Consider the following 23,374-nt stretch of genomic DNA (forward strand, 5'->3'; position numbering starts at 1 on the left):
TTATCTTCTGTCTGTCCGCTAAGTGCAAATATATCAGAGTAGCCTTCGTTTACAATGACTATTAAGTGTTGCCACAACAGAAACAATTGTTTACACGTGTTATCTTTATAGGCATATTCTCATACCTAAGGTGACTAAGCATCTCTTGGACACACTAACAGAAAGATGCTTGTAGTAACCATTGCCTTTAGTGAAATCCCAATACAATCAACTGCTTAAATTAAAAAGAAAACTACAACTTTTAAGATAGTAATTATGAATTCTTCAAAGAACAAAGAAGCAGGTTATATATATATATATATATATTTTTACTCTAAGAATTGTATGTCTTGAAATGTAATAATACTGTTCAGAGATGTGTACAAATAAAACTGAATAAAATCAGTTAATCATAGCGTAAGTATAATATAAAGACTTCTAAAAAGTTGCTTTATTTTTTGTTGTTGACTGCTGTTAAAAAAATTATTTAGAAACCTGACTGCTTTCTTATGTGGAATTTAAGAAAAGGGTAAAAACATGACTGAATCCACAAATGTGAGGGGCTATGGTAGGGTAACCCTGTTTACAGGGTGGTTATATAATTTTTAGAGAAGCCTTTTCCACTTATGTAATACTTCAGCTATCCATTAATGACCTACAGAAAATTTGTTATTCTCTTAACTCTAAGCAATGACTGGAAGAGTCCAACTTGTTCTCCTTCATTATCTGTCCTTCATTGTTAGAGGGGAATAAGAAATATTGTAATCCAGTCCATAAGGTTATTGGAGAACTTTCTCTGGGCTGGTATTGAGTGGTGTATGGATCATCATCAGGGCTGTCTGGCTGTTCCTTGGAGCACAGAGAACAGCATGTAGCCCAAAAAATAGAAGTAAGAATTAAAAGTAGGGGGTGTCGTGATACATTGTAGTCAAACAGTAAATGAAATAATGCACTGATTTAATTAGAAGAATGAAATAATTGCTCTGAAATATTTCTTATATTTTTATCTCTACCAAGAGTGTTCATTTTCATAAAAATATTTCAAAGGGAGATGCTTTTGTTATATTGCTCTATAGGAAGAATTAAGTTTTCTGACTGGTTCAGAAAAAAATACTTACAGAAGACCCCATTATAAAACCCAATGACTGGATTTCATTGTACTTTTGTAAAATGTTTGACTTTTGCTGGTGTGTACTAAATCTCTGGAGACATATTTGAAACATACAAGCTCAGTACTTCGTAATTCACGTTGTCTTCTCAACCAAACAGATGCAAAATCAAGATGTCAGTTTAATCAGCCATAATTAGATCTGGTAGCATACACCCAAGGCTCTTTCATATTTTAATTAAATAAGTTCTTTGCCATCATCTGTCACCTAAAACATAACGAGTTGCCTTAAAAGAAGCTCAGCCAATATGACTAACCTAAACTGTAAGCTTTCTCCAGTGAACAGTCAAACTCCATAAAATACACTCCAAATGTACAGGTCAGAAAAGCTATTGTGTCTCAGGGCTATGGGGGTTAAGTAACATTTTAAAGAACACACAGAGAGGGTGTCCTGGGGAATGTGTGGTTAGTCACTCTCATATATTATCTTCCACACCACTTTCACTTAACTCTCGATATGAGACATGGCTGTGGCTGCAGTATTTTGTCAAAAGAATTTCCCTTGATGCCCCTCTGTTACCAGAACCCTGAAACAAAACCATTCTTGTATTTCACAAGTACTATAAACATTTGGGAGAAGTCAGATGATGCAAATGATGAGATGTGAGGTCCTGAGTTCTGGGTACTGGAGCTGACTTAGTGCTCTTCGCCTTTTGCTCAAAAAGAGCATTTAAAGCATAGGTGCTTGAAAATGGTTAAGCTGAGATGATTAAGGAATTCAAATTTTGCAAAATATAACTGTTCTGATTGCATAATTGCTGATACATATGCATGTTATCAAAGTACCTTTCTGAATGTAACTTTGCATTTTGCTATTAAGATTTTTTTCACAAATCTAGTGAAAAATTATCTTTTATTTTGAATGATGCTTAATTATTCTGTGTTGCAAATATGATTAGCTAAGTTCAAGTAAATATCAGCAATGGTTAAGTGGAAACCCCTTTGTTTAGCAAGAATATTCAACTAAATAGGAGTAGATTCAATTTAATAAATTAAAGAAAAATAACCACATTTGGTCTGGAAGCTCAGATGCTTCAGAATATACTTGCCTGGCTATGTTGCAAGAGGACTTTCTATAATGATATAAACACAAAAATGAAGATTCAACTGCTTATTTCAGTTTATCACTGCCTTATCTAACCCCTCTTGAATTGTGGTGTCAACCCAAATATGCCAGCTGTATTTTGTTGGTTCCCTTGGTAGCTCTGTACAGCAAAATCTGTGCTTTTGGTGTTACATCTACTATAACAATGGGGGAAACAAACAAAAACTTGCTACCTAGCAAAATGTTAAAATACTTTGTGTGTAGTGGCTTTATGTCTCTCAACTGTAACTGTTATAACTGCACACAGTGCCTGAGACACTGTGTATGTGTGAATAGTTTCTTTGCAGTCATTATATTGCTTGTGCGTGTGAATTTCCTCAACTCAGTATGACTGAGTAGAATTAGAACCTGTGTCCCCACTCGGTCAGAAAGTCCTCTGGAGTTAGTGTGGGAGTCATGTCAGAAAACCTATAATATATTACACACTCGGAATAATCTGCAAACATCACTTGCCGTCTGAGGGTTGATTCTGGAGTTCAGATACCAACCCAGCTATAAAATATGTCTAGCTTCCTACAGGCAAAATGTTGTGTGATCTCAGTTTTACTGGACTTGTGTACTCAAATCACATCACCTATCAGAAGCAGTTTAAATAACCTCTAACAGGCCAAGAAATACTACACCACCAGCTTGTTATGGAAGCGTGATTTCCACCCCCAAGCTGCAGCTCTTTTCAGTTGTTTACTTTACATCTGAATAGGGGAGCCTGCCCATTTTTTTATACAATGCTCTTTGACCATATGTTTAAGACAGCAGTGGTGTTAGTTTTTTTTTTTTTTAGCACCAGCTTCACTTTGAATTTTCTTTCACAAAACCATTTTGATTTTATTTCTCTCTCCTCTCCCATGGCAGCATGTGCTTTTTTTTTTTTTTTTTTTTTTTTTTTAATCACACAAGTTATGAAAACAAATTCTCATCTCTTGAACCATGTGCTGGTATTTGTCTTGTGAAAAGTGAGCAGAGAATTGAGGTAGCATATCATCTTGGATATAAAATTCTGTGGCTGTGCTGAGTTTTGAGTGTAGGCTAAGAAAATAAGCATACCTATTGTTTTCAGCAGAAGTATGTCCTACTGGGCCCAGCACACATGCTTTACAGCATCATATAAAAGGGGATTACTGAAGCATCAATGCCAAGAGTAATACTTTATGCTGTTTTTCTTGACAGCATCTAGAAAACAAAGAAACTGCTTGATTGCCGAGCATTTAAGCATGTTCTTACTCTACTGCAAGTGGTGTACTTCCTGAGTGTCCTGTAACAGTGCCTGTGGATTTAAGAAGCAAAATGAACAAACCGTATTCAGAAATTTGTACCGTATTCAGGCCATAGTATTCACAGGTGTTTTTTTAAATATCTTTGTCATAGGAATAGCTACTCTCAGGAAACTATCAATAATCTAAGTGGAAAAATCAGGATCCATAATACTATTTGCTTTCATTTGTAAATGTTTTTGAGTAGTGGCTTGAAATTAATAATAATAATAATAATTTCATTATGTCCTGTATATTAATGTACTTTTCATTTTCATGCTGGCACTAAAAGGGAGCATATAATAAATACATATAAAGTGTTTTTTTTTTTTTCTGCTTTGCATTCATTCCAGGGCTTAATAGAATGGAGTTACATAGTTAAATGGCAATAACAGCTTGAAAAAATTATCTTCAAGTGATTAATTTTACTACTAGAGCAATCTCTTATTCCCAGTAGAGTTCACCTAATCATAGGAGCTTTTATAATGGATTACTTGACCAGTCGAGTTAATTCTGTGATTTGACATGTTCAGAGTATCACAAATCAGATTAAGAAGTGAAAGTATAACGTATTGTATCTGCAGAACCATTACAGGCTTTATTAACATCATAAATAGAAATTCAAAAGATGTCATAGGTTCAGAAGTTAAGATTTTAATTTTGGCTTGGTATCTTTGAAAACAATGGCTTTTGAAAAGGCTGAAAAATGTATTGAGCTGTAAGGCTTTCAAAAGCTGTTCACTTTTACAACTTAAGCAATATTCTGAACACCAGAAACCTCTAAATGCTGCTCCAAAATTCTTTAAAATTATAAACTGTTGTAATGTGTTTATGAAGACAACTTGCATTGATTTGTTGAATATAAGAGCATCAGAAAATCCTTTGTCATTTTGTTTAGCCTGCATAGTAATGACTTTTGTTTGCCTGCTATGGGCTTTAACGTAATTATAAAAGGATAAACCTTTATTGGTAATCTATATCTTTTGCAGAGTTGTGTTGATTTTAACTGAACAACAATGACAAAAAGGATATTAGCTTCACTGAACCAAACATTCGCAATTAAATCAGAGGATTGGGGGAAGGATTAAACACTAATGAGGTGAATAGTATGGATTACAGGCTCTATGCGTTGTCCAATTATCTTCAGAATCATTACATTTAGATAAAGCAATGTTTGGGGTAGGTAACGGCTAATAATTGTCAATCATATGTGAAATATAGTTCTAACAGAATACATTAGCAGAACGTTCCTTCAAGTTGTTCAGTAGTTTAGGATATCACTGCCTGTCCTGTTAAGCACACTACACCCAAGTCCTATTAGCAGCTTCTGTACTGACCCACGGAGAGGCTTGCGATGAGCTCTGGCAGGTGGCTGTGGTACAGCTACGTGGAATGTGAATCGCAGATTTTCTACAGCAGCCCACTCTGGCTGCCATCTAGCTCAGTTTCTAACTCTAGCAGTGCAAGGCATGCAAGAAAGGCAGAGAGATTTTTCTGTTGTTATTTGTTGGACTTAAACTTGCTGTGTGGAAAGGCTGACCTCTCATTTGTTTCTAACAGCAACAGTCAAATATGAAAACTTTGTGACAAACGCCATCTCCTTGATAGGTGTACTCCTTGGACATGTTGATTCCCTTTCCTCCCTGCATCCTCCATGCAAAAAAAAAAAATACCCCAGGAAACCTGTAATTTTAGCACGTTTGCTCAAGTCAAGAGTAAAGCTCATGCAAGTGACGTGCGGAAAAGACTTCACAACCATAGGGTTGTAAAGTAGGTATACTTTATTGCAGTGCACCGGGCACACTGGGAATAGCTTCCTTCAGAAAGTGCGCACCTGCCCGGTCGTCTCTCACAATTTTATACATGAATACTGTTACATATTGCATGAGCTCTAATACATATTCATTATTTTCTCCAAAAAGGCCTACCTCTTCCAAGTACTCATTTCCATACTCCCCGCCCTTAGCTCCTCTCGGTTGCGCCTGTGCAATGTAGCCTGGTGGTCGCAGGCAGGGATCTTTCAGGATGAAGGCAACGAAGAAGAGGTTAAACTTTTTACCTTTCTGGACTTTGACCTTCTGTTGGACAGTATTTAGGCCTTTTTTGCTTATCTTTGTCTTGTTTCCTGCCAACAAGTCGTTCATCCTTCCTTAACGAGTTGTTCGTTCTTCCCTCATCCGTTGGCCTTGAGTGATATCTTCCTTTTTACATCTGCTTCTCATAAGGTTCTCATCTACATCCTCGATAATTAGGATATTTTTAGGTTCTCACCTACATCCCCGATAATTAGGATGTTTTACCATATATGTAGCTAAATATTAATTCGGATAAGTTGTAGCATCTTCCCCATCTCACAAGTGTGTATGGTGGTTTGGATGGCTGGGTCTTCTATGCAGTTGTTGATAAGGTCTGTGTGCTTTGTTTTTTTGAAGGAGGAGTGAATTCTCACATGGTCTAAACTTGATTTTGACAATTAATCTTCTTAAAACCCTTGTTCTTATTTTGTGCAACTGCTGAAAATAAATGTGTATGCAACATGAAACCTCTCCAATAGCTGAATTTTGCATAGGCAAAAATCTGTTGATCAAGCTTCATATGAAAGCCCTAAAACTTTGCACCTGATCTCCCCAAATGCCCTGTAACTGAAGACTTGTGGAAAGCTTACAACAAGTGCTCTTGCAAGGAAATAAGGAACATTTATAAGAAGCTAGTAATGTGCAGGTAGCTAGAATCTTACCCCAGAAAAAGTGTTTCCAAAACTCCTGACATTTAAAGTCAATTTCAATCATTTTCTGATTTTTTGTCTTTACTTGAGATATTTTAAACATCCCTTAAGAATATTCTTAATTGCATTTGTATACGTACTTATGACAATATTATGGTACTGTTTCTCTAGTTATCATGAGTATACTTATTTAATTTGCAAAAACAGCATGCAGTAGTGTAAGTAACCTTTCCAAAATAAAAAGCTATGGATAGGACTGGGGGGAAGGGGTATGGGGAGGAGTACAACCACACACATTGCTTTATATCTCAAGATGCTGACAAGTTCTAGTGTTTTTTGTTTGTTTGTTTTTTAATTATAAGGATAAAAAAATGTATCTCAAAATAAAGAGGAGTCTTACATAAATGTAATTTGAGCTGTGCTGACAGTTTCATGGAGATACAGAAGCAATTTCACCACATTCTTCTTTACTTGAAGAATTTGGTCCAGTCTGCCCAAGAGATAAAAAGGAGCTTAGGTATTGTGCTACAAGTGGTGGTAACCCTTAATTATTTGCTGTAGTCACTTAAAATGAAATAGCAACTAACAGTGAAGTATGGTGAAATTTATATTAGTTTGTCAGGCAGTGGATTGTGGGTTTTTACTTTTTTGGGGTGGAGAGGGGAATTAAAATTTCATGCATAAGATTGATTATATTTACAGAAATTGACTTTTTAGATTGCAAATGTTTGCCCGAAGGAAGCTGGATTTGTTTTCAGCTACAAACAGAACATAATCATGAAAATATAATGAAGAGTTAATGAATGTGCAACACATATTAAAAGAGATCAAAGAATAGTGTGGTGAAATGAATTTTTTGGATAATGTTTTTTCTGTTTTCTTGGCTGATTACTTGTGAAGGTAGTTAACACACAAAGGAAGAACCACTGCATAATTAATTTATAACTTTAATACTGCATATACGCTAAACAAAACAGTAAAATTAGAATATTTATATATGCACTGGTGATTAAATCAAATTCTTTTAATTTTTTTTGCCCAAACCATGTAATTATTTAATACTGTGTTTAACCGTGACTAACACAATGAAAGGAAAATAGAATATCTGAGCATTTTTAAATGTTTATAAATATATGCTTTTCAAAAAAAAAAAAAGCATTAACATCAGATGATTTTAGGAAGCCTATTTAAGTTTTAGTAAACTTCTTGTTATTTATTTTATCTTTATGGTGACAGCATGTCGTGAGGATACACTTTTTTATGAAGAATTGGTGTCTTGCACTTTTCAAGTGTCCATACTCAGTTTTCAGATAGTGAAATTCATTTTCCCTGGTAAACTATTATTAATAGATTCTGTAAAGATGACGCAAAATGAAAACAAAAAGACAATTCATGAATTGCGTGTTGAGAGCAGCTCTGTATAGAAAGCGAGGTGAGTAGGAGTACGTGCCATGTGATTTGAGAGGGAGCTTCAATTCTTGCAGGTGAAGCAAATCATATATAATTGTAGGCAGCTTGAGAAAAGTGTTGAGTAAATTTGTCAAAGGCATGCAAGTAAGTAACTTGGCATCCCCTCTTCCACCTTCAAAGAGAAATAGACCAACACCTACTTTTTGTGAGGTCAGAGCTTGAAAGATTAGGGAAAGAAGGTCTAGACCCTTGCAAGTATCCTTGAAACGCTGGAGGAAGGCAGCATCTTTTATCCGTGGGGTTTTGTCCTGGTGGCTGAGCGCCCCCCTCGGTGCCTTGCTCGGCTGTGGCTGCAGCGTTGCTACAGGGACAAGGTGCACGGGGCCAGCCCCCAAGGTGCTAGAGAAAACCCCTGTCTGGAGGAAAAGCTAAGGAGAAATGTCTGTCTTACAGATCTAGCCTTGTCTACCCTTGCTGGGTAGCCTGGGGGTGTGTTCGTAGGCCTGGCATACTTGAAAACTGGTAATTTTACAACACCAACTGAGCTAATTTAAAGAAGCATTTCAATAACTAAAGGCCTTCAAATTAGAAATTCACAGAAATTCCTTAACAAGAATGAGTTAGTGTGGGCACAACTTCTCAATTAATCGAAGCTCTTCTGGTTTTGTATACACAAATCTTAAGTAAGCTGAGGTAATACAGGGCTGGAATATTTATGGGGTGCTTCTACTAATTGTCTTGAAGCATGTACCAAAAGCACCGAAACAGCAGCGATATTGTTAAACAAACTTGAACCTACACTCATATTATTAAGAAAAACAAGAGTTTTGCTAAGGCAGAATGTTTTGAACTGGTCCCAGTCTCTGCAGAATACCTTTCACTGGTTGTTTTGCTCACCAGTCCTACAATGTCTCAACTTGTAAACTTTCAAACAGTGGTTTTACCGAGGGGTTTCTGTCAGCTTCTTCAGAATCCAATTAACCTGATCAAGGTACCTTGAAAGAGGACTCCCAGACTACTTAGCAAAGTTTGAATTAATTGTAAGACCTGTCTAATTAGATGGCATCATTTCTGTTTTGTCTTCTATTTTCAAATATTTGCAATGTAAATGCTGTAAATTACTCTCTATACATCACATCATAAATATTCAGATCATTGTCTGACGCCTATTGCTAGTTTATGCTCTACAAAATGATTGTGAAGTGCTGAAGCATTACCCTCATCCCAGTGGAAAACAAAACAAAAAATAGCATAAATTTTTTTCAAGAAGGTGTGAAGGAAAAGACTCTGAGGATTTAAAACAAGATCTAATTAATTCTACTGGCTGTAATGTTGCAAAATACACTGCATAAGACTTCCTTTAGCAAATTTCTTTTTTTGTGATGTGTAAATATGATGATGCATACAAATAAACCCTCCAATAGTAATTAATTACTTTGGGATGTTCTTGATATTTAAATATTAAGTTATGAAATAGCTTAGAAAGCAAGCAAGAATTTGCCACACTATTGCTGGTCTTGTGACCTTCAGTAGAACTGTAGTGCGAGGGGTAGAGTGAGAGTGAAATGTGAATGTCAGTGACATGCTTTCATCAATTGTGAACAAGAGACTCCTGTGGTCAAGGGCTTGAGAGCTGCTTACTCTGCACCTTTCTGCTCATGAGAGAAGCATGAGAGAGCTTATTCTAGCTGAGGCTTATTATAATAATGAGTTGAAGAAAACTCATTATTATACTCACCTAAAGATTAGTTCTGCAAAGTTCATACCCAGAAAGAGATGCACTTAATTCAGTGAGCTCCTTTGCTCCTTTTTTTTTTTTTTTTTTGAGTTCCTGTTTACTGCTGGTGTCTCTGACATATGTCTGTGCTTCCTGGTTTTCACATGGTTACACGGCATATCCACTTGTTCAGGATTTTGAGGAGCACAAAGCTGGTTTTGCAACTGAATATGTGGGATAACTGTAGTTATGTATATCAGTGCGTATAAAAATGCACACACCACACGTATTGATGTTAGGGAATTAGAAATTGTTGTGTTGGGGCTGCTCAGAAGACTGACAAATCAGGGCAATTTTAAATTCCTTACTAGCACATCTTGCTAATAATCATTTCCTCATATTAATGACGATGTGCACAAAACTGTTTTAACAACTACTTTCTAAGCTAGCTGTGAGTATACTGTAGAATGGAGGTACCTGTAGGGAGCTGCCATATAGTTAGTGGTGATGGCTATGGTCTTTGGTGGTTCATAGCTGCTGGGGTTAAGGTGATGGTTTGGACAAGTGGTTGAGAGAAGGCATCAGAGTGGTCTTGTTGTCTTTCCTCCTGGATAGTCATTGCTAATATCTTCTGGTTTTATGCTGCTGTCCCTCTCCAAAAGGTGTTAGGAGTCTCCTCTGCTCCCTGTCCTGCCTTTCTTTCCTTCCTTTTGTCCTGTTACTCATCCCACATGTTTAGGAGGCTGTCCTGCATATTTGCAGTCTATTGTGCTGCTCTTGTCCTTTGGCAAGTTTTTTTTTTGTTTGTTTGTTTGTTTTTTAATTGGATGCTTCATGCATGCATCTATATTTTCCCTTTGGTGATTATATTGCACTCTGTTACGTAAAGTTGTTGGGACAGTAATTAATTTGTTTTATAACAATATGTACTGCGATCAGTTATCAGTTGAATAAAACAGCTTGAAGCTTTGTCTGTAGTTCGGCTGTAGCAAGGAGTCTGCAAAACTGTTTGCAGAGTTGGTGCTGCTGTAGTTGGAGAGCTGCTGAGCCAACTCGTGGAAGGTACGTGCAGGCTGCACAGCAGATCGGAGAGAAAACACTTGATAAATCAGCTTTCTGATGGCTTACTGCAATATAGATATTTCTGAAATTTCTTAGCTGTTTTGGTAGTCTTACATTGTTATTTAAACAGGATATTTCATCTCTTAAAGGCTGAATTGAGACTTAAAGCTAGTACTGTAATTAAAAAGAAAGTATTGGAATGTCATAATCACTGTAAAGCTGACATAGACAATTAAGGTTTTATTTTTAAGTTTGAGGGAGAAGGGTAAAACAAAAAAATGAACAAAGGTGCCTGGTGAGATTTAAGAAGTTCAGTAAAGAGCAAAGTAGATGCCTACACCTCATTGTCCGAAATGCCTGATTATTTCTGATCACTTCACATCCTTGAAGTAGAACATGGGAAAATCCTAGATTTGTGTGTTGGAAATTGCAATTAGTTTCCCAAGTCATTAAGAAATGTTCAGATGTTAAAGAAGCTTTGTAGAAAAACTATGAAAGCATGCTATTTCTTGTCAAATTCCTTATATTCTTGCAAAGATTTAAGGTTTCATCAGTTTTCACTAGAATTTGTGAGAAATGTTGCAAGTAGCACTGGCTTAAAAAAAAACCACAAACCCACACCACCTTTGCTGTAGCCTCTGTATTGTGTATCTGAGCATGTCATCTGATGGTTCAGGTGCTCTGTCTAGGAGCAGGTTTTCAGTGTTGCTGGTTTGGTCAGGATTTGAAAAACTATTTCAGGACTGTAAAGCTTGAACAGATGTACTTTGTGCCTGTCACGTACCGAGATAATGACTGGTTTTCTGTTTGTGAGCTAGGAAAAATGGAGGGTAGCATTGGATTCTTACTGTTTCTGATGAAGTGACATAAAACCCTTATAATATGCAAAGACTTATATTTATTTTTTTGCACAAGCTAGTGATCATTTAAAATCTTTGGAATTTTCTCTCTGTTTTTCTAAGCAAAAAAAGTTACACCTGTTTTTAAAAGACACTGCAGTAGGAGAATGGTAGGGTTCTGGAGAAGTGTCACAGTAGACTTGCCCTATTATTGTGCTGGGCATTTGCTGTTTGACATGGTAGAGATGAAATACAGGGTTAAGTGGGCTTTGCCTCCCATCTAGTGTGGCTGTCTGTGCTCTCCTGTAAAACAGTCAAAAAAAGTCAATATTTACTGCCAGAGCTATTAATATTTTTTTCCTGATAATGAACCTCTTCTTCTTCTGAGAATTCTGAGTCTTCACAATAGTTATTTGACTTGTAAGTTTTTACTTATTAAAATCAAATACTGCTGTTAGACTCTTAAATTTTTTAAAGTAGTAATTTTGAAGAATAAGAGAAGAGATAACCAAAGAAAAAGAAAGAGAATGGTGTGCGTGTGTGTGTCTCTTGTAATGTGGGTAGATTGCCTCAAAAGTGAAGAGATTCATTGCTTACTTTCAACCTTAAAATGCTGATATATACTACAGGACATAAACGGGAAAGGTTCAGACAATAAAAGAAAGTGATTCCAGAGAGAAGAGAATTACCTAAATGAGGAATATTGCTCTTGGGGATCATTAAAGTGAATGTTTCATCATGGGATTATATAATTGAGAAGGCAGTGGCACCTTCCTAACATATACCAAGTGGTGCATGGAACTTCTGTGTTAAAAGGATTCCCACCCACATTCATAGGAACTTTTTGAGGATTAAAGTTTGTGATAGCAGGATGTGGCAGAGGTATAGAATGCTACATTTGGTTTTCTTTGTCTGAACAGAAAATTGCCTCCTGAAATACCTTCAGCAAAATGAGGTAAATTCATGGAACGGCTGCTTAAAAAAAAAAAAAAAAAGGAGAGAGAGTAGAAATAACATGAGTTACACTATTCAAGTCAGTATTTTACCATGTTATAAATGTGTGTGTATATATATATATATAACAAAATCTTCTTATTCTTTCATGAAATTGAGATAAAGGTTTTGGTATTCAGTTTATTAGAAGACAAAAAATATTTAATTAATGATGATGTTCTGTTATAGCATTTATAGTGAAACTGTTCCGTTCCCTCCCTGAAAGGAGATGGAATGATTGCTTAAAATATTAATCGCTCATTTATTGAACATTTGCAGCATGAACTCTGAACGAATTTGTGCTTTTCACTGAGTCCTGTCCTAAATGTCTGATTTCATTAATATATTAAGCAGAAGTGGTGCTTTGTTCCACCTGAGATTTTGCAATACAGCTCCTTACTGTTTTGAGTGCAAAAAACCTTCAGTTTATGCTTCATTAACTTTACAAATGTGATTATTCATTGTTTGTACCTCAGGTTTTTTTCTTTGATATTTGAAGTGCTGGTTCAGTTTTCATAAAAGTCAAGTGGAAATATGACCTGAACTTCTAAAGGGCTGAAAGTCAACTCTTAAACAAGTAAAGCATTAAGTAAATGTGTACTTAAAGTGCCACACAAATTCCAGCTGTTTTCTCTTATTATTTTGAAGACTTTTTCCCTGTGGGTATTTATACATATAAAATCTTAATTTATGCCAATTAGAATACAGTTTGAGTATTCTGTCAGATTTAAAGCAAGAATTTACATTTCCTTATCAAACTACAGCTTAAGAGGTCACCTAGACACCCAATTTTTTGTCTTTTTTTCGGAGTACAGCTTTTAGTTACATCTTCACAAGTGCATGCTATTTGGTAATAAAGTATATGTGTTCTTTCAAGATTATTTTTTTATTTTGCTATTTCAGGCTATCATGTCTGAACAGAACATTTTTAAAGTACTCAGAACAATTTTTCAGAGCCGCACAACCCTGAAACTCTGTCTTCAGTTTATGACAGATTCTGAGAATTATATTTGAGTTTTCTTTGTATTTAAAAAATATTACCCATGTATGCTCCTCCATTGTACACGTGTCTCAGCTAAGCCAGGCAGATCAGAGAAATCTATTTGGAGTGCGACTGTGGTGCAGTTATCCATCTCTGTCATTTCCACAGGGCTTCAACATCAACTTTGATGGAGTATGAATGTTACCAGGTGAATGATTATCATATAGGTAGCATTTAGGTTTGGGAACAAACATGAGGTAGAACTTGCCCTGGACTCTCCCTTGGTGAATTGTTGTGACTCTTGCTATATTTAGGACTGGTTTCACAGGGTGAACTTGATTGACACATCAATGTCAGGTCCTGCATAACTTACAGCTACTGAAGAGGTGACAAATGAGAAAATACTTGCAGATTGCAAGACCTCCTGCTATGGTCAAACACCAGGTTTGCATTTGCAAGTGCTGCACTGTGCTGTGTGCAGGGATGTCTGGATCTTTGCATCCATGTGCATGCGAATGGACAGTGGTCGGTCATTGAGCCCTACTTCCATATTCATGTTATCCTTTACCCGTGGGATCAAACGAATACTCTGATGTTCAGAGTAAGTTTATAACCAGTGTCAAGTAGATGTAAGAGTTTAACGGCTTGAACTTGATTCTGAATGCCACTGGCTCTCTTTTAAAGCATTTGAAATAAAGCAGGGTGCTGAAGAAGTGAACTTCAGTGACCATTTTTCCCACTGTCAGCTTGGTGCTTAGGCTTCTTCTCATGATTTCCTCCCCTCTGCACTTCTCACTCATATTGAACCATTGCTTATTAAAGGAGTTGCTTTATCTGATTGCCACTGCTCATTCTTTAGCACAGATTTTGTTATAAGTACTTTGTGTTCTTTTCTGAAGTATCTTTAAAAGCGGTAAAAGCTGAGATGAATCTAAGATCTTGCTATCACCTGCATTGCCATTCTACGTTCCTGAGAAGTTATTGTAATGAGTAGTAATTCTCCTTTCCTCATCAATAAAATAACTTTCCTGACATAACAGAGAAACAACAGCCACACCTTACAGATGTAATCACGATGCAGAAAGCGACCATTTGTGGTGACAGTTGGCAGTAAAAATAGAACAAGTGTTTCTCTCTTGCTTTAGTTAGCCTCTATTTATTTTCCCTAGCTAAATGCATTCCTTATGCTTCTTCTAGATGACATCTGAGGCAACTCAGACCGTCAAAAACCTTGTCGATTAACTTTGTAAGGCTGAGGAGTGATCAGATCATTTTGCGGTTGGGGGGTGTCTTGTGTTCTCTGGGTGGATCTGTGTTAGCATTGCAGTTCCCATCAGTACTGCCCTTTCGCAGTGAGCTTCTTGAGTATGCCCCACTGCCTTCCTGTGGTTCGTGTTGCAGGGCGGCTCTGGAGCATTACAGAAGGGATATCTTCCAGATGAAACTATGCGAGAAGATCACTGAAGGGATGTGCCACTAGTAGCCATTCACTGTCAGCACCAAGTTAGAGCCAGCCTGAGATGTGTACTGTGTGGGCACTGGTTACTTAGCAGCAATGATTTCAGTCTACAGATCTGCTCCTACTGCATGGCACTGCTTGGCAATGCAGACATGGCCTGTGACAGCTCCATGAAATGCTTGTAGTCTAAGCACAGTTGGCTGCAATTGAAGATAGAATAAAAGTCAAATCTGCTATAGTGTCAGAGAAGTTAGCTATGAAATAAAGGGCTTCTTGGGGAAATATAAAGCCCTAACTGCTGCCATGATAGACGCTCACCTTTTCATTGATGCTTAGACACTTATTTTTGGAAATTAGAAGGATATTAATATCAATGCATCAAGCATTCTATACATGGTGTAGCTATGTGACATCATTTGCAGTCTCTCATCTCATGAATGGAAAGTATACACCGTATAAAATGGGACATACTAGTAACTAATGGGTATTTTTATACAATAGCAAAATAAGTAGGCACATAAAACTTCTGCAATGGTTACTGCTGCCTTTCAGCTGTAGTAGCTCACTGGGGTACACTTTCAAAGAGAAATGAGGGGTCCAGAAGTAAGCACACAATCTTTATATTTTAGTAGGATTTCTGTGGTATTGTTTTCTTTCTGAAATGCTATTTAACTGCTTCATTTCCTCTCCAAGCAAAAACTATTCTTAATTCACAGACTCTATTTTCCACTTAATTTCAAGACCCTCTGATTTTCTATGACCTCCTTTCTAAATCTCATGTTTTGTTACCATAGAATAAGAAAGAAATATTTGATTCCACTGGTTCTGTGTGTTTTTTAACTTAAGAAGTGGGTGGAGAAAAGGGAAAAAAATGTGTTTTATGTTTTTTCAGACTAAATACCGAATATATACATTACCTCAATTTGGAAAAAAAACAAAACAAAAAACATATTGCTAAGCACGCTTTCCTTTGATTCTAGTCCAAGACAGATAGAGAGGGCAAGTTATTAGCAGAAATATAGTGCACACTGGTTAAAAATATTTGCTTAAGAAATTCAATACCCCAAAGTGTAATTCGTATCTCTAGAAATGAGCGTGACTCTTAGAATAAAAGCTGCTGCTGTGCTCTGGTGCCATGTCCTACACACTGTGTCCCCAGAACTGCCTGAAGGGATTCATACAGTTAGTGTGACGAGAAAGCAGGTTCTGATAGAAAAAAAACAATTATTAAAAAGTCACTGTTGAAAGCTTTCTGTGAAACTGCTAACTACTTTGGAAGTTCCATAAGAAAGGCATTTGCCTGTGCTTTTAAGTGCATGACAACAAAAATGTCACTTTAAGGGAGTTCTGCTCTTTATTGTGGCCAGCATATAATCCAATTAAATATTTGAGCTTTGAGGGTCTGTCTTTGTGCTGTCTCCTTTTATATATTTGTATTAGTTATTTCCTGTTATCTTATTTTTCTTTGCTAGTTCTCTGTATGGTCATGTTATTGCTCCTAGCAGAAAATTTCCTGTATTGTTTTATGGAGATTTTGTTTCAGTAGGAACTTACAAAAGGTGCTGGCTTGTACTTGTGTTCTCCTTTTGTTTTAGCTCCGTTCAAAACAGGAGACCATTTCATATTGCATTGTCTTTGCACAAAAGAAGAATGCTAAGTGCAGACTATGTGTGTGGTTTGTTGTTGTTTTTGTTGTTGCTGCTTTAAGAAAGAGCACAACTTCAAGGTCATAGAATGGGCACGAGTCCCTTTTCAATATCTGTGACTCTCCATGTAATGAAGAGATGGTCTGTACTGGGACATGCTTGCAAGCTAAATGCTGGATTCTGGAGGTTTTCATATGGGCAGTGTTTCACAGCGGAAACATTGCATAGGTATGCATTTCTTGTTGGATATCATACAATACTTCTTTCGTACTCTATTTTAGCATGGGTGATCACCTTTTGTGGGAAACAGGAGTATTGCTGGCTGTGTTTATGAACAAAGTAGCTATACATATAGATGTGCATATTATATTTAAAGCATTCTGGCTGATGTTTATCTTTTCTCAATTTGTTAATATTGTGGGCACAATTGCTCAGAGACAAGTTTAAATTTACACCTCTAGGTACTGAACCAGGACTTCTATCAGTGCTTAAAACATTTTGTTATTAACTGTCTTTATTTTCCTGTTTGCTTTCATTGACATCTCTATGCCTAATTCTGTCAGTCACAGCTCTTCTTGAAGTAGTGGCAATTTTCTGTCAGTTCAATGTCCTACTTTAGGACAACACTCAAATACATACATTAAAAAAAAAAATCACTTGAAAATAAACTTGAAGGACACATTCCATTAAATACCACTGATTTTACAAGGAAAAAGCCACTCTCTTCTAACAGCAACAACAGAATTCTGAAGGACCTGGGGCTATACAAAAGAATTTCTGGGAACTTCTTCTCTATTCAGTCAATAGAAACTTAAGTAGAAATAGCAGAATAGCTTAGACTTTAAAGCTCGGAGTTGACAGCAGGTGTACTGTTTGAAATATGTTTAATTGTGTACCTTGAAAAAGGGCATAAATGGATTATTAAAAATAAAATAATTTGTCTCCTCTTTGCATAAATGAGCAATGTTAGATTTTTTTCTCATAATAAAGACAGGCACTGTTGATTTAGTTGATACTAACTAACTCAACCAAATGGAGAAATACAATTCTGGATTTAAATCTGTATCAACCTACCTGCGCTTTCTTAGATGAATGAAATCTTCATCAAATCTAACTGCAAAGGGCTCCGCTGATAAAGATTGTAGGTATTTTGAAATTCCGTAGAGACAAAGCTAAAGGTAGCAGCTGAAGCTCTTTAAAAGAAAAATAATAGAAAAATTCAGGTGATGTCAAAGTGCCTTCAGCTGCATCTGTAATGTAGTTGTTGCTATTAAAGGTGGTCTCTTTTTTCATATGTGATATCTACTGATGATAGGACATGAAATTTCATACAACTTAAGACAGGTGAAAAAAGTATGGCTATTTTTCTGACTGCTCATCATCTGTCAGTTTTATGTTTACAGACTCTTTCCATCACAAACAGAAGGTACTTTAAAACAAAAAGTTTGCTTCTGTCTGCAAATACATGAGAATATTCTAACCTCTCTGCTTTTAATAAATTCAATGTTTAAACTCAGAGGAAAGAAAAGTTAGACTGGGCAGTGGAAGGGATTAAAAATTGTGGTTAAATTGTATGTGCTTCCATGCCTGGCATTTTTTCAATGGAAAATGTTACAATTAAAAAAGGAATGAGAGATAAGATTAACATATATATATATTTGTAAACCAAAATCATAACTTTTTATTTTAACTTCATTTGCTGCCTGTAACATTCAGTTGTAAGCAGCATAATGCCCAGATAACAGTTGACAAACGCTGCTGTTGCCAGAGATAATTAAGGAAGCAATGCAACAACTTGGACATTCTGTGCTTGACCTGCACACGCTGATCCTGTGATTCTTGCTCTGTAAATAGCCCTAAATAAGTATATATCCGTGAGCAGAAGTGGAAATGATAAAGATGTAGTTGGGTATTAATTAAGAAGAAAACAACCCCCTGGTATGGGGACATGCTAGGTGATTAGCGTGACACAAGAATGAACCAAAGGAACCAAGTAAATGTGACCCCTGTAGTGGTATTTGTAAAGCATTGTGCATGATTTCCTTACTTCTGAGCAGCATTTATTATTTGTTTTGCTTGGCAACTTTAACTTTGATAAATTATTCTAAACAACAACAGCAGATTAATATCTAGCAATGGTATTTGATTTTTATGATAAACATATCTGGCTGTACTTACTGTTGTTTACTTATTAGTGACCTCCCAGTGATGTCCTAAGTCGCATTGTCTTGAATACTGTGGATTAGAACAAAACTGTGTTCCTTGCTCAGTACCAGTGTAGCTCATGCTGTATCACCCAATTCACTTAATTTCACAAGTCTGATGTGAAATGCTTGAGTTTCATGTTAGCTGTATTGATCCATCTGAGAACATTTAACAGCATTCAAAACCCAACAACAACAACAAAACACACAAAAAACAGCTATTTATATATAACACAGCAATTCAGTTTTGAAGACTGCTGTTATTTGGTTGGTTCATATGCATTTTGCTTTTTTGTGTTAAATCGTTCATCATAATGAAGCATTGTGGTTATTGTCACATTAAAATGAACTGAGGAAAGGATACATTTCTTCTAGTGTTATAAGGTCAGCTTCATGCAAGTTGTTACTGAGTGTTTTTTGTTTATAGATTATTTTAATGAATAAATCGTTTATGTAACTGCTTAAATATCTGGGATTTTGCTTAGATGAGTTGCTAATAGGCAGTAGAAAGTTTCATGGTTCTTGTAAAGTGACAATTATAAATATTATTGGTCTTCTTAGCAGACAAAGATAATAGTAAAATGGCTTGGATTTTCCTTCTATAATAGTTCAATCATTATTTCTCAAAATTGTTTTGAATTCAGACAAATACACTGTTAAGTATCAAAATGGTTCATATGTGAACCACACTAAATGCTTAATGGGAGTAAGAGTCTGTTTAGTCCAGTTCAGGATGAGATACAGCGAGACCAGGTTGGATAACTTTTCTGCAGTATGCTTTCAGTCATGAAGGAAACATAGCTAGGAAATATTCATGCACTGTACATTTAGTACTGTGTGTTAATTGTGTGGTTGTTTCATATAAGTTTTGTTAATATGTCTGCAACCCAAAGAAACTCTTGTTAGCTGCTGATGAAGCCTACCATAATTTAACACAAACCTGAATGGATTCCTACCATGTTGTTATCTCAGCACAAAGGTGTCTGAGCAGCCTGGGTCTGACTTGTCATGTTGAATGCCTATGCCATGAGAGCCATCGAATATCGGGACCCCAAAAGGGCTGGCCTCTATGAGCCTTAGTTGTGTTAAGCAACCTTACCTGGGCTTCCCACTCCAGACCCACTCATTCAGTGTCAGGCCCAGGCCCCTGGGCTTTGCCTGAGATATGTTACAGGTACCCCTTTCCCCAGCAGCCCTGACTTAGTGACTGGGCCTTCTGCATAGACCCTAAATGACAACAAGTTAGGTGGGACTGAGTATGAGCCAGCAGTGTGCTCAGGTGGCCAAGAAGGCCAACAGCATCCTGGCTTGCATAAGAAGCAGTGTGGCCAGCAGGGCTAGGGAAGTGATTGTCCCCCTGTACTCGGCTCTGGTGAGGCCGCGCCTCGAGTACTGTGTTCAGTTTTGGGCCCCTCGCTACAAGAAGGACATGGAGGTGCTCGAGCGAGTCCAGAGAAGGGCAATGAAGCTGGTGAGGGGTCTGGAGAACAAGTCTTACGAGGAGCGGCTGAGGGAGCTGGGCTTGTTCAGCCTGGAGAAGAGGAGGCTCAGGGGCAGCCTTATCGCTCTCTACAGGTACCTTAAAGGAGGCTGTAGAGAGGTGGGGGTTGGTCTGTTCTCCCACGTGCCTGGTGACAGGACGAGGGGGAATGGGCTAAAGTTGCGCCAGGGGAGGTTTAGGTTGGATATTAGGAAGAACTTCTTTACTGAAAGGGTTGTTAGGCATTGGAATGGGCTGCCCAGGGAAGTGGTTGAGTCGCCATCCCTGGAGGTCTTTAAGAGATGTTTAGATGTAGAGCTTAGTGATATGGTTTAGTGGAGGACTTGTTAGTGTTAGGTCAGAGGTTGGACTCGGTGATCTTGGAGGTCTCTTCCAGCCTAGATGATTCTGTGATTCTGTAATTGTTCCTGCTGCAGGCTTCTGGAGTATACACGGCTGGTTTCCTGCCTTCCCCCCGGAGAGGGCTGCAGCTGCGCAGGGTTAGCAGGAAGCCGTGGCTGGTAGCAGTGAGCTGTGCTGCTGCCGGCTCTCCCCAGTGGCAACCTCCATAGAAACTGTGGGAAGCAAGCAGGCGGTTTAAAGGACAGTAGAGCTGGGCATTTAGCCTCTGTCCTAGGAGCTTTCTTGGTGCAGATGTTAGTCTAATCTCCTATAAAGCTGTTATGTAATTCTCCCCTCGCTTCACATGTGCACTTAAATAGTTTGTGTGCGCGTGCTTTTTTGGTTTTGTTTTGTTTTTATAAAGTACTATTTGCACTCCTGGGTAATTATAGGACCTGGGGAGCTACCACCAAAGGGTACAATTCAATTTAAAGAAAAAAATATGTTCAGGCTCCTATATTGCAGATGGTCATGATGAGCTGCTGAAGGCCTCTGTGGACTTATGTGGGCTATTCTAGTATGGAAGCCAGATATTGTTACTGATTTCAGACTATAAATGATTATTTAAATTTAGACTGAAGGAGGGGTTAATTTCTCTTTAAAGTATACTGTCAGAATTAGTGCTGGTTCATTCTTTTCTCTCTTTGGTGTGCTTTCTTGTTGGAGAAGACCATCTGTTTGTCAATAGAAGTCACAAAATAATATTAAACTCATTTGCATTGAAATCCTGACATCTAGTAATGGCAATTATGAAAATGCTTATCTGTAATGTACCTAATTCGTTTATATTTTAATTTCAATCCATCAATGTCAGTTAAAATAAGTTATTTTCCTGCTGTTCCTGGGTGCCACTTAATACTGTCTGGATAGTAAAATATTAAGTTCTGAAGTTCTGATGCTAGCCAGGGACCTTTTTTGTTGACAAGGGCAGCCCTGATGAAACCTGTTGTTAGAAATAACTAAACTTGATATTTCTGTAGATAATGATTGTATTTCATTTTCTTTGAAATTATTTGCCTATCGCAGTTATTGGAAGCCGTATGTGAAAAGATTATGAATTAGGGATAAAGCAAAAGCAGATAAAAATTTCTGTTTGGATATGAGGACATTGATTAGAGCTGAGAAGGAACAGATTCTGTTGGTTAATGAGATTGAGATAGTTTCTTCTGTATGTTGCAAGATTGCTAAAATACATAGAAAATTAATAAAGCAATTTTGTGTAGTTTCAGGTCTTATATTTTGACTCATCCCATTAAATCAGTTGATTACATGGTTCTTCAATAAAAGGTATATTTAACCCATTCCTTCATTTGCCAAGATTGTCCATCAACCTTTGAAAATACGTGGCTCTGATCCATAATTTTATAAGATACTCCTAGATGTAACCTTAAGCACTTATTAAGGTGTTTCTATAATGCAGGTTATATCTGTGCCTTTCTGAAAAGGTGGATATTTCTTAGTGTTGGGGAGATGCTTTTTAGAATAATCTACGTTTTCTCCTTTTAGCAAGAGTCAAAAAACAGCCTCATTCACAGGGTGGGACCTCTCTCCTGCTTAGGAAGATGAGGTAGACTTAAGTCATGACATCATATCATTTTCCACAGTGAAGTGGTGATTTCTCTAAGTAAATTTCATTTCAGGTTGCTATTTCACTGACCTCCATTTTTTCATATTTTAAATTGCTTTGCTACATGTGGCATTCCTAAATCCAACATTCATCTGAGTTTTATCATCCCTGCCAAAGAGTAACAGAGATGTACTAGTTCACTTTTGCTGGTAATGAAACGTCAGGATACTAAGTCAGATCTCTAGAAACAAGTCTACAGAGCTTGTCTATATCTTTGAGTAGTATCTTCATATCCTGAAGCTAATTTTACCTCAAAATACACAAAATAGTATGGTATGTGTTTCTTTGTAGCCACTCTCCTAAAAAGTGAGGAAAATATCTCAAGTTCATGGTCTCCATTGTCTGTCTAAGCCTGTCTTTTAAATATTTTCTCATTTAGCAAAGTGGAAATTGACCCTTCCGTTGCCGCATAATTGGCAGCTACAATTAACTATTTCTGAAACATAACCCTGCTTACAACTCTCAGTTGACCTCTAATTATTTTTAAAAATGATGGCCTGTCTTCTCAAAGGGCACACTTTCCACTGATCTCATTAGTGGCCTTTGAAGATCTGGACTGAAGTGTTTTCATCATTTGCAAAACTGCTCCAGCATATTTGAAACAAACTGTCCATTTCAGGTTAAACTGGTTATGATTTAGGCCTTAAGCATTTTGCAAGAAGTCAAGAATAAACAGGTATGAAGTGATTAACAGGGAAAGAAAAGAATTCTGCCTTGTTTCATGTCTGCTTTTTATCTGCTACTGGCAGAACAAAGGAATATAGTGTAACCATATCCTCTTAAAAAAAAAAAAAAGGAAGAAAATATGCAGCTACATCACGTAGATTAGTCCAAGAACTTTTAATCAGTGAAATATTTTTCTTTCCATTGCTTTGGATTCAGGTGTTTACTTCATAATGCCAAAAGCTTTACACAATTTTATTTTCATAGAATATTTAATGGTAAATCCTTTAATCTGAAAATGTGATTTATAGAGGACTGTTTGCTCCATTTCATTAATTTGCAGTATGCAAACCCAGAGGTGCTGACTTCTGTTTTACAAGAGAAAAGGGAAGTATATTTTATCTGCTGCTGTGCTAAGCTTCTTTTCTTCACTTGTCACTTTATTGAAAGTAACACAGCTATTCATGCTATAAAATATCCTTGTGTTATTAGGAAGCAAATATGTGGCAAACAGCTTTGCTTTGAGGTACTGAAAACATGATTGATTTGGTTGTGATTGCACTGAAGCTCTTCATATAGGTATGGTTAACCTAGGAAAAGAATATCACAAATTCAGTTTTGCAGTTTTATATTCCTGAATTTCATGTGCTTGAGCAAAGATTG

The 23,374-nt window shown here is 36.9% G+C and overlaps 1 protein-coding gene and 1 long non-coding RNA gene across 3 annotated transcripts in view; one reads left to right on the top strand and one right to left on the bottom strand.

The window, feature by feature from the left end:
- The window catches only part of LOC308199452 (uncharacterized protein), a 490,488-nt gene that overhangs the window by 16,455 nt on the left and 450,659 nt on the right, over positions 1 to 23,374 (top strand). The gene's annotated exons all lie outside the window — the stretch shown is intronic.
- LOC308199217 lies at positions 9,445 to 17,599 on the bottom strand. Its single transcript, XR_013954501.1, has 2 exons — positions 17,410 to 17,599; positions 9,445 to 14,889 (listed from the first exon to the last, which is right to left on the bottom strand). It is a non-coding gene; the product is annotated as an uncharacterized lncRNA (long non-coding RNA).

This window comes from Anser brachyrhynchus (assembly GCF_964034855.1).
Source record: "Anser brachyrhynchus genome assembly, chromosome: 8".
Classification (NCBI taxonomy): Eukaryota; Metazoa; Chordata; class Aves; order Anseriformes; family Anatidae; genus Anser; species Anser brachyrhynchus.